We start from the raw sequence: 12528 nt of genomic DNA, 5'->3' as shown, positions 1-12528 counted from the left end.
CAATTCCTTTTCTCAAGTTGTATGTTGCTGTGAGGAGGCAATTTGTGAAAAATCAATGGGGTTACATAAACAACAAAACAAACTGGGCTGGAGGCTGCTGAACGAGCACACTTCTCATCCACTTGTTCTTTCATTGTGGCCAAACATGTCTAAATTCTTTTAGAATAGACCATTTCCCAGAAGGTCCAATCTCCTGGACACTTGCTAGGTGGATTTGCACATGCCTGAGGCAGGTGAGATTGACTGACTTACTCCGTGGAATGAGAAAGGAACAGAACGGACACATTCAGCTTTCCATTCTGAGACAGCATATAAGGAAATTAGGGTTCATCTTAGCGTTTATATTCACTACCTTAATTATGATGAAATATAGGAGGCAGAAACTTGTTTTCAATTTTTTTTTTGTCAACTGAAAAAAAATGGAACAATTTGCTAAAGACAACTCTTAATGTTGTTGGAATGGAAAGTCTTGTCTCCTGACTTCAGAACATCTTGATTCACTAGGGCACATTGCTTCCCTTTGGGGACAAAATAAAAATAGCCCAACTTAATCAAACTACATTTTCCAAGTTCCAGTCTATAGAGAACTTTTATTTTTATAGCTAAGAGTAACACAGACTGTATACTAGGCGTTTTAATGGCAGTGTTGGGAGAAGCTATGCTATAGCTTCGCAAATGGAGTACAAAAGCCTGTGGGTATATTTAAAAAGTAGTGATACAGAGAATCACTAGAAAGCAAAGACATACACTTTCACCCAGTTGAGAAGAATCCCCTTTTAGTTTTAAAAGTGAAATATCCTTGCTAGTCTTGTATATGCATGTGTGTGTGTTTTCCTGTATGCGCAGGTACAGGCCATAGCATATGTTTGGACATCAGAAGACAACCTGTGGGGGTCTTCTCCATTTATCATGTCTGGTGTTGGTCTGGGAGATCAAACTCAGGTCATCAGGCTTCGCAGCAAGCACCTGTTACCCACTGAGTTTCCTTGCTGTCCCGGCTTTGCTAGTACTTTTAACTTCAGTAGATTATAATTCCTATGGGACAAGACCTGTATTTTATCTTTGCCTCTCAAAAACAAATACTTGTTGCATGAGATGAACTGAAAAAGCTAGTAAACAATGTTTAAAAAAATTACTTCTTTTGTGAGATTATATCATTATAATTATTATATATTATAAAATATAAAAATAAATATACTCATTATATAATACAATTAATAAATAGTATACTATATAAAATAATATGTAATATTATAACATTATAATATAACATCAACATAATATCATTTCCTCCATTCGTTTTTCTCTCTGTGAAACCTTCCATATACATGTTGCTATAATAAACATGTTTAAGACAAAAGATATTTTATACCTAACTAAGCAGAAAGGAAAAGCAGATAGTTGAATGCAATGCTACAATGATGTATCATGGCTGGTGAATATGTTGTCTTCACCCAATGTTCTAGATACTTTTGTATACTAGTTCACAAGTCATCAGAAACAATCCTTTGAGCTAAGTATTACTGGGAGCACTATTTCACAGATGAACAAAAATGACATACAATGTGATGAAGCTGTTTATTCATAGTCAACTTTATTTGAGAGGGGAAAGGAACTTGAGTCTAAAGCTCATGCTTTGATGACACATTTGCCAACCGGCCAGCAGCTCATCAGAGTACAACTGTCCTGAAGACCTTGACGTTATCTACTGAATAGGTAAAATCTTCATTTTGTTCATCCATACTGTGTCATAGATTCTCAAGTTTCTTTTTAAAGCAGCACTGGCTTGTCTTCATCCAGAATGTGAATAAAAATTACTGAAGGGCTAACAAATAAGAGTGCTGAAGAGATAGATGTTCAGCCTTTGAGTGTGTATTGCCATTACAGAGGATGCAAATTCAGTTCCTAGAACCCACGCTGGGAGGCTGGCAACCACCTGTAACTCTAGTCCTAGGGCACCTGATACCCTTTATGGCCATTGCAGATGGCCACATGCATGTGGCACACACACTTGTACAAGAGTGCACACATGCACTAAATAAAATAAAGCGAAAGAAATACACTAAAAGTTAAATAAGTAGCCCACTTTGTAAAATTGAATATTTCCAAAGTGATTCTTTGCAGAGAAAATTTAGCACCTATGTTCTCATTTATCCAAAGCCAGGTAGCACCATTGGAGCCTCACACGCTTGTATAATGCAACGTTTTTCTACAACAGCTTTTTTCACTGAGCTGTGAAGTCTCCATCTTCCAGCCTTCACCCTGCTGACCTTGAGGACTCTCCTCAACGACAAATTAGAAAGCCTTTTCCTAGGGCTTCCCTTCATACAGACGTCAGGAGATCCTACAATGAATCTCTCACTATTTTCCATCCATTACTATTCTATCTGACTTCTGCCTCGGAATAATCCAACAGCCTAAGCTTGGCTGTGAAAAGGGCCCCATCACTTCTCTCCTCACATGACTGGTAAACTGAGAAAACGTTTGTTCTCTGTACAAAAGCCTGCTTGTCCTGAAGCCCAACTTTATTCTTTCAGGTGTGGGCTCTGAATCAAGTATTTAGAATGCAGAATTCTTGTTATAACTAAGCAAGGTACTGAGAAAAGGAAAACGAAGTTAGTCTGAGCTTTAATCTCATTTGGCTGTTTTGTTTTATTCTGACAGTTTTTATTGGTAAAATACATGAGAACTTACCTTCAAAGCTACAGGCAACCTCATTTGGCCCTAGGACAGACACCTAAGAATATGACATGACATGGAATGAGGAGGCACAGGAATCAGGGTGAAATGCATCTTGGGACAATTAGAGACAAAGGGTCAAGAAAGAGCAAAGAGAAACCAATCGTGTTCAAGGAAGAGCAAGTTAGTGATGATTCTTTGCCAGTGTGCAAAGAATCACGGAGGTCACAGCCCAGGTGAAAACCAGTACGCTCCAACTATGTTAGCGTTCTATATCTAAAGTCAGGCCATAGGAAGAGCCCTCAGTCCCACTGTGACCTCTTCTCACAGAGCATCACACTTTCCATTTTGGTGAATTTTCAGAAATAAGCATGATCCTTTCTTCTGCTTCTAACTTGACAAGTGTGACCCACAGTTCTCTAAAGAATTCTGCTGTGCTAAATATTCAAGAGGGTGTCTGACAGGTGGAGGGCAGGGAGATTAAGCAGATATGAAAAAGAGCCAGGCAAGACACACTAAATGTGTGCTTGTTCACATTTGCAATCAGGAAGTTCACATATATGAAAGATTTTACCTGTACTTATGGGTAAAATAACTTACTGTTATGATTATTAACATTTTGCCATCATTTCCGACAATAAGATTACAAAGAAAATGTTAATTTGTTCATAAAATGATTCCATTGTTATTACTTTTATTTTATCTAAAACATTTTTTTTTGCATAAGGTAGTTGGAAAAAGTATTCCTGTTTCCTAGTGAGAGAAAAGCCCCGCCCCTTTTTTCATGGTGTGATGATTCCAGTCCAAACGCAACGAGTTTCTGGAAATGGCAAGTGAGACACTTGTTGCCATGGTGATTGTTAATAGTTCTGACTCAGATATAGCGTTGCTATAGCAACAGCATTGAAGCCCCTGGGAGGTGGTGCAGTTTCTCTTTTTCTCCCTCTTCTTCTTCTTCTTTTTTTTTATCAGCAGAAAGAGGCTAGGAAGAACCATTTTAGTAGCTTCTCTCTGCTCTGCAATGATGAAGCTTTCAAAGCTATTTCATCTGTATGAAAGGCTGCCCTGTTTCCACACTGATGGGGCAGACACATTACCCTGCAGAAAGAATAGAGTTCCATGTATTACAGTTGCAAGCATATTACCTGCTTTTTAATGAATTCTCACTTTTGACCGTAATGGTTTCTAGTAACACAGGTCATCTCAAGTGAGTATATTCTGAATTTTCAGTGTCTTGGCAAGTCAAGAAAAGCAAAGGTCAAAAATAGAATAGGCAAAATTCATTGAGTGGCAGGCTGCCTCAGCTTAGGAGCATCCCTGTGAAGATGGAAGGTACAGAGAGCAAAGCATCTGGGAACAGACTTCTTTACATCATCTAGACTTAGTTCTCCAGGTACTTGCAAACCATCATACATACACCCAGCTTTTACAATGGAATCAGCATGTAGGAAGCCTTCAATAAATACCACAAATAAGTAAGTAGATGGTCAGACAACAGACATTAGTGTTTATTCATTCCTTTTCCCTGAGACCACTCATCTGATTTTGCATCTTCGCAAGGTTTCTGCTATGCTTTGTTGTGCTCAGAGATGGGTGTGTCAAGCAGGTCTGTGTTCTTGCTGCCCTGAAGCACACTGGGTGCAGTTCTCTTGTGTCAGAGCCTATTTCCTATTTTCCAGTGTGAACTTCTGACATGGGGAGCAGCTGGAACAGGATTTAAGCAACACTTCTCTGTGCATCCTTGTCTCTGGTCAGCAGAGAGATGGCATCTCTTTAAAACTGCCCTCACTGCTCAGCAGGGCCTATAAGCCATAGGCTGAATGCTGCAAGGGGCTTCTCCCATAGTTAGCCCATTCTCAACGATGGCTCTTTCTAGATGCTCTCAGGCTAAGATATTTTCTTCCAATTTTACAAAGCCCTCTTGAGCCTTGCACCCTGGCTCCATTTGGCAGAAACCTAGTGAGATCATATTAAATAAAAGGCAAGCAAATTAGGTGTGTGTTTACTCTTACTTCAGTGTACCCTTTGATTGGCTTCTCTCTTCCTGCCCCTAGAGGTAACTCCTGGTTACTGTGAGGGAAGCATAGGCACTAGGGGGGAAGGTTGGAGTCAATGGGAGCATCATCTTACAGATGGGGAGAAAAGAGCTAGTGAAGATGCTTCTTCTGCCTATAACAGGTTTTGGGTGTATGGTAAATATTTGTGGAATGGGTGATTATTTTTTTTTTCCCGGAATCCATAAATTCTGTACACAGATTGATGATTCCGGGAGTAGTCTCCATTTCCTTGCTTCTTGGTGTTTCCTGCACAGCTGGAAACTGTTCCAAAATGTTAGCTGTATGCTAATGCACAGTCTACCCCTCATTAGTTCAGTATTGAAGAAAGATTTTCTCCTTAAATAAAAATCCTTTTGCAACCAGCTTGTCAGGGTGGCTCCTGTGTTATTTATCCAGTGTCTTAAGTGTTTGAAAATGTCTGAAACCCCTCATTTCCCACCTTAATATTTCATAGCTTCTTCCTCTCTAGCTGGTTGTTAAAATCTCATAGACTTGGTACTGGGCTCTTGTCCCTTTCGTTTTCATTGTTTCCAAGGTTGAGTTATTTGAAATGGATGGAAGGGGCTGGAGAGATGGTCCCATGGGTGAAAGCATGAGGACCCGAGTTTAACCCCTAGCACCCACCTAGAAATCTCTGTGTTGCCCTGTACACCTGTAATGTCATCACTCAGGGGAGTACAGGAAGTGTACCATGGCTTGCTGACTGACAGCCCAGCTCACTGAAAGACCCTGTCTCTCAAGGGACTGAGGCAGCGAGTGACACAATAGAATGTCTCTTGCTTCTCTCACATGTGTGGGCATCTATACACAGATGTGTACAACACACACAGAATTTAAAAGGGAATAGAAAACTGACTAGAAATATATTTAATGAGTTTCTTCCCCTTAATTCATCTAGCTAATTCGCTCAATGCATCTGTCTTGCTTGGAGACAGAATAGCTCAGACTCACTCTCATCTTGCTGTGGTGCTGGCATTGCAAATGTGAATCATGATGCCTGGCTCATAGCTTCCTTGAGCCAGCACCTTTATGATGCTCTTCACGGCAGACTGTCTTGTCTTTCTGTAAAATTATCTACGAAGGTGAGAAAGAGGTGTAAATTCATGGAGTCAGTGAAAACAAGTGATATTCAGCTTATGGCTGGGCTCTGGGGTGGGGGGGCTTTCCATAGACTTGAAGACTGAAAGATGCAATCAATTGTTCACCTTGATTCCACTCACCTGAAAATAGTTAAGAAGCCCTCTCTGCTGCTTCTACCCATGGCCTGTTCATGGTTCATGAAAACTAATGGTGTTTCAAATAAAACCCTGAGTATCAGCTATTCTACCCAATCTGATTTTTAAGGCCATAACCACGTGTCTCTGTTCTTTTTCCTTTTCTTACATGCAAAGAAAATCACTCTTAAAAAGCCAGGATTTTCTTTTAAAAAATTTATTTATTACAATTTATTAACTTTGTATCCCAGCTGTAGCCCCCTTCCTCATCCCCTCCCTATCATGCTCTCCCTCCCTCTTCTCCTCCCATTCCCCTTCCTCAGTTCACTGATAGGGGAGGTCCTCCTCCCCTTTGATCTGACCCTCGCCTATCAGGTCTCATCAAGACTGTCTGCATTGTCTTCTTCTGTGGCCTGGTAAGGCTGCCCACCCCTCAGGGGGAGGTGATCAAAGAGCCAGCCACTGAGTTCATGTTAGAGACAGTCCCTGTTCCCATTATTAGGGAACTCACTTGGAGAATGAGCTGCCACAGGCTACATCTATGCAGGGGTTCTAGGTTATCTCCATGCATGGTCCTTGGTTGGAGTATCAGTCTAGACTCATAACCATAAAAGCCTGGATTTTTTAATTGTATTAAGATTTTCTTTTACTATATAATGTAGTAAAAAAATAAAACGAAATTTGCTGTCTGTACTATTTTCATGTACAAAGGACAGAAAATGAGCATTTTCACATAGTTGTAAAGAGTTCTTTCTTAATATTTGATTAGAAACTTGTAATACCGGGGGAGGGGAGGCTAAGAATTGGGCAGGTAGGTGGAGTAAGGAGTACAATATTATAGCACAATTATACCACCAAGAAAAACCTCTTGAGAAAAGAGATGAGTCGGGAAGTGCTGATTATACAATGTCTGAAGCCAATCTTGTCAGTTTCAGATAGCCAGGAATGCACTGTATCAGGCATATGAAAATTAATAGAAATCTAAGTAACATGTGTAGCTATCAACCTGAAACAGTGATACAGCTGAGAAGAAACCTCAGCCAGTGGTTATCTCTAAGGATGGTCTGAGCCAACATGATGGCCTGAAGACATGCTTAGAAGAGGGAGGGCAAATGATTGCAAAGGTGCACCTTCCAGACTGGTTTAGCAAGAGCCACCAGATTTTGGAACACCGGCTTCTCCAGTACCAGCGTATTTGAAGAGAGGAGAAGCAGAAACCTGAAAGCACTTGGAGTGTTGGATGCAAAAGCAGATGAGTGCGATAACACTGCTGGTGTCTAATGCCGTGCTGGGACCTATACGCTCGCATGAGTCACCCAGCCTAAGGAGCTACGGATAACTCATACGTGAAAATACAGGGAACTCAAGGCGGAATGTGCATACTGACTAAGGGTCTGTGTACAGGACACGGATGACCTGTACTCTGGCCACTGTTGTGTCTGCAGTTATTGAAGAGAGCTTCGGAGATCTGGCTCAGGGGGAGGGATAGAGCAGGATTCCAGAAGGAGTAGCAGGAGCAGATGCTCTTATTTGTTTGGGGAACATGGGAACCTCTTCCGACAGTCCTCAGATAATCTTATTCTCACAGTCTGGTTCATTCATTTGTTCGCAGTGCACACTTTGATGCCACTTTCTGTCCACGTGCTATTCAGGCTTCTTCTGCCCTGTTTAGGTTGGGTACAGTTCGCCTATCTCCTGCCAAGATTCTTCTTCAGCAAGATCATAAAACAGTTAACAACACATGCGTATGTTAGCTTTTATAATCACCAGCCAGATCAGGCACTTTTTAGCCAATTTCCTCTCATAACAGCTTTGCAAGGCAGTAATGTTGATGACAACCAACCATTCCACAGACCACCATTCTATAGTTAGAGGACTTTATTTCTGTAGTTGAGAAAATGGAAGCCTCCAGGTTTAAGTCTAACATCAATTTTTAATAATACAAGTAACAATGTTTTATCTAATTACTTTGTAAAGATGGTATGAAACCCTGAAAGTTTGGAGGCACCAAAGATGGTCTTAACTCTTCTACTAGACCCATTTCTACCCTGATCACCAATTTAACTGCAGATAAGAGATACCATCACTGCAGTGACCTCGGTTAGAAAGAAAACCCAAAGACTGAAAGCCGGGAGTGACTCAAAAAGGGAGATTCAGTCAGGATGGATGCTGGGATAATTTACTACAGAAGCATGTGACGTTGCAAATGCATACACACAGCTAAATGGATGACAGAGAAAAGCAAAGCCCAGAGAAAGGAGACAAGCCAAAAGGGAAGATGACCCAGGGAGAAGCATGATGTCAGTAAATACATTTTAGAAGAAAAGAATGTCACACACCCAGAACTGCATGTGTGGAACTGTGCCGTCTGGTAACCGCAGTTATGGCAAATGACAGTCAGGAACATTACATCCTATTCACCTCCAAAGCAGCACCTCGCGCATCTTAATGCTGCTTCACACAGTGTATTGATCATGGTCTGTGTACCTGCGTATGGCAGTCACGGTCACATCTTATTGACAGCACAGAACTCGTGTAGGAAAGCGAGGTTCAGGGATAGCCGGAGGTGCAGCATTTCAACATAGGAATACATGCTCACGGTGCTGACAGCGCTTGTGGTGTGGAGAGGACCTGGGTGCTGAATGAATCCAACTTCTTAGGCTTCTGTCGTATTCCACCTTGCATGACCTGCTTGTTGCCAGAAATGTGATCTGAACCCTCGAAATACTTACTAACTCTCTCATTTTAATGTGCTTTGGATGTACATAATAAAATGTCCGATTTTCCTCCTTCCTTTTCTATTGAATTAGCACTAATTGCCAGTCATTGCAGAGCAGTTGGTTCTCGGTTGGCCCTGCAACCTCTAGTTCTCTTCAGTTTCTAGACTCAGTAGAGTCATCTCACCAGAAAAGCAGACACGGGCCCATTTTCTCAGTGTAGGTTCCTATAACATAGTAACACAAATGAGATGACGTAAACAGATACTCGTTATCTCCACCCTGGAAGTTACAGCATCCAATTCCAAATGACAACTGGAGTGGTTCCTGTTAAAGACTGTGAAGAAGTCTTTCCATGTCTGTCTCTTAGCTTCCGGTAGTTTGCTGGTAACCATTTGTGGTCCTTGCTTGTTTCTCTGAAATCTCTCTCTCTCTCTCTTTTTTCCTATCTTCATCTTTTTGTTGTTGTTCATGCAGCATTCTCCTTGTGAGCCTGCATATTCAACTTCCTCAGTTTTATAAAAATTTCTGCTCCTAAACAAGTTAAACAGTGAGGAAGACCCTAGGGAAGATGCTCAATACTTATTCAGAAGACAAATGAGATAGACATTGGAAGCAGGAGAAGACAGGGAACAGGACAGGAGCCTACCACAGATGGCCTCTGAAAGATTCTACTGATCCAGGTATTGAAGCAGAGGCTGAGACTCATAGCCAAACTTTGGGCAGAGTGCAGGGAATCCTATGAAAGAAAGGGGGAGATAGAAAGACCTGGAGGGGACAGGAGCTCCACAAGGAGACCAACAGAACCAACCAACCAACCAACCAACCAACAAACAAACAAAAAGCAAACATACAAACAACAACAACAAAAACCCACTGAGCCCTGGGGTCCCTGCAGAGACTGATAACCCTAACCAAGGACCAAGGACAATGCATGGAGAGAATATAAAATCCTGGCTCAGAGATAGCCCATAGACTTAGTTTCAGAGTGGGTTCCCTAATAAGAGGAGCAGGAGCTTTCTCTGACATGAACTCACTGGCTGGCTCTCTGATTACCTCCCCCATGGGGGGTGCAGCCTTGCCAGGCCACAGAGGAAAACAATGCAACCAATCCTGATAAGACCTGATAAGCTAGGGTCAGATGGAAGGGGAGGAGGACCTCTCCTATTAGTGGACTAGGGAAGGGGCATAGGAGAAGAGGGAGGGAGGGTGGAATTGGGAGGAGACAAGGGAGGGGGACACAGCCGGGATACAAATTGAATATATTGTAATAAATAATAGAAATAAAAAAAAGTCAACACGATCAGGTTAGAGCTCACTTTGATTACTGAACTTTAACCTGATAGTGTCTGTGGAGATACTCTGTCCAAATAACACCATATATGACATATTGGAGTTTGGATCATCATAAGAAATTTGAGGTAGGGCCACACAATTTGAAACGTAGAAGAACACAGAATTTCTCTGCCCAGCAGAGTAGAGAGTGACGTTCATTTAAAGGTTTTTCCCTTGGTTTTGATGTCTTAATTTGGACTTGTTTTCTCTCACTTAATGATCTAGGACCCCACTTTAGTAACTCATTTTCTTTCAACTCTATCTCCATCAGGATAGTTGTCTCATTGCTGGATCTTAAAACTCGTAGCACTGGTCTTTACGCTTGTAGGGAGAATCTCTTGTGTACAGTATGGATGCACCACCTGTCGATAAAAGCTGAAGACCTATTAACTGAGGCAGGAAATAGAAGGTGGGAGTGCCCCACCAGAGAGAGATGAGCTCTGGGATAGAGAGAAGCAGGAGAGTCATCCTGGACTCTGAGGAAGACAAATGAAACTAAGGAGCGATAACAGCCATGTGGCCCATATAGGATAGAATAAACTGGTAAGATAAGTTATGGGCTAGTTGGAAAAGAGCTCATGGCATATGCATTTATTCATAATAAAAAGTCTCGGGAACTGGGGTGCGGGAGGACAGCCCACAAGTACCCCAGTTACATACTCCTTTTATTCAAAAGAAGGGTTATTACCACACTTAAAAAGTGGTTATCACCCGTGGAAGAAAAGCACCCTGGCTCTAGGGTGATAAAGCATGTTTAGATTATTTAGTCATGTTTAGATCATTCAGTCCTTACAAGAAACTTAATTCTTCTGGTGGCTTACCTGTTTGAAGTACGTTTTTTTTGGAATGTTCCTTTTATACTTACTCTGTCCACTGCATTCCGCACTATTCTTGAAGAATGAAGGAGCACTAAGTAACTACAAGTGTTTGTTTCTTTATTTTTATTTTTTATTTTTGTGTGTGTGCAGTGTAGAGACATAAACAATGTGAGATTAGCTTGGATCGCGTCTATATGCATGTTTTGTTTAAAATGTTTACATTTTCAAATCTTAGATTAATATAGAAGTATTCGTAAGTATGTGTCCCACAACGGCTTTCATTCATCATATACATCAAGACTAAAAAAAAGAGGAAAGAGATGGAGATCCTGGGAAGGCGGGATGGAGGGGTGTGTGTCTAATGTAATGCTCTGCGACCTGGCCTACAGCCGGAAACTGGAGGAGTTGAAGGAGAGAACCTATCAGGATGGCAGAACAGCATTGCACTGGGCATGCTCAGCTGGTCGTACAGAAATTGTTGAATTCTTGCTGCAACTCGGAGTGCCAGCGAATGATAAAGGTGACGAAGATTGGTCTCCTCTTCATATTGCTGCTTCTGCTGGCCGGGATGAGATTGTAAAAGCCCTTCTGGTAAAGGGTGCACAAGTGAATGCAGTCAATCAAAATGGCTGCACTCCCCTCCATCACGCAGCTTTGAAAGACAGGGGTGAGATTGCGTTATGTTACTGGAAGGTGGGGCTAATCCAGATGCTCAGGACCATTTTGACGCTACAGCAATGCACCGGGCAGCAGCCAAGGGTAACTTGAAGATGCTTCATATCCTTCTTTACTACAAAGCATCCACAAACATCCAAGACACTGTGGGTAACACTCCTGCACTTAGCCTGTGATGAGGAGAGAGCAGAAGAAGCAAAATTGTTGGTGACCAAAGGAGCAAGCATTTACATTGAGAAAAGACAGAGGTGTCTTCTCGGTGGCCAGAGAAGGCCTGGGTTTAATACGCAAGAGAATGGTAGAAAGTTAAGCAGCTTGTATTTAGTCTTTGTATGTTTTTTTCTTCACTGTCCTGGAAACTATTGTACTGTACATAAAGCGTCTTGTATAAATGAAAACATTTTCTTACCTTTGTAATCTGAAAACATGTTGTATTACTGCTGCTGAAGGACCTGTTGTAAGCTTACAACCCACTTTCCAGGTATTGAAAAACTGTTGAGATTGTTCTACTGACACCATTTCTGTTCTCCATTAAGTCTTGATTACTCTGGAGTCAGTGTCATGGCTGTCATGAGTCTTGAGCCCCCTCCCATGTACCTGCTTGCTGTCCAGCTATGTAACCGAACACATCCAGAAAGAGCCAGCTGGATGTATCCGGTGGTTCTGTTTTCCTCTGTGTAGTCAAAACACATCTTGGCTTATTTTTCAAGCCCACTCAGAGACCTATGCCAAATATTTCTTTTTTTTTTTTCAAGCTATGTGGTTATTTTTGTTACAGGAGGATGTTCTGTATTTTAGTGGACCAAATTTTAAGTTGAATTGTATGTTCCTGAAATAATAAAAAACAATAGACTGTGTACCTATGTACCTTTTTTTTTTGTATTTTATTTTTTTCTTATCAGTTACATTTTATTAACTCTGTATCCCAGCTGTGTCCCGATCCCTCATTCCCTCCCAGTCCCTCCCTCCCTCCCTCATCTCCACCCTGCCCCTTGCCAAGTCCACTGATAGGGGGGACCTCCTCCCCATTCAT

At 41.6% G+C, this 12528-nt stretch overlaps 1 pseudogene; it reads left to right on the top strand.

Moving 5' to 3' along the window:
* The first annotated feature begins 11162 nt into the window (after window positions 1-11162).
* On the top strand, window positions 11163-11805 carry LOC129689811 (26S proteasome non-ATPase regulatory subunit 10-like; annotated as a pseudogene).
* Window positions 11806-12528: the final 723 nt, after the last annotated feature.

The sequence above is a fragment of the Psammomys obesus genome, unplaced genomic scaffold (genome assembly GCF_907164565.1).
Source record: "Psammomys obesus unplaced genomic scaffold, mPsaObe1.curated_primary_1811, whole genome shotgun sequence".
NCBI lineage: Eukaryota > Metazoa > Chordata > Mammalia > Rodentia > Muridae > Psammomys > Psammomys obesus.
This window is presented reverse-complemented; position numbering and strand designations above follow the sequence as displayed.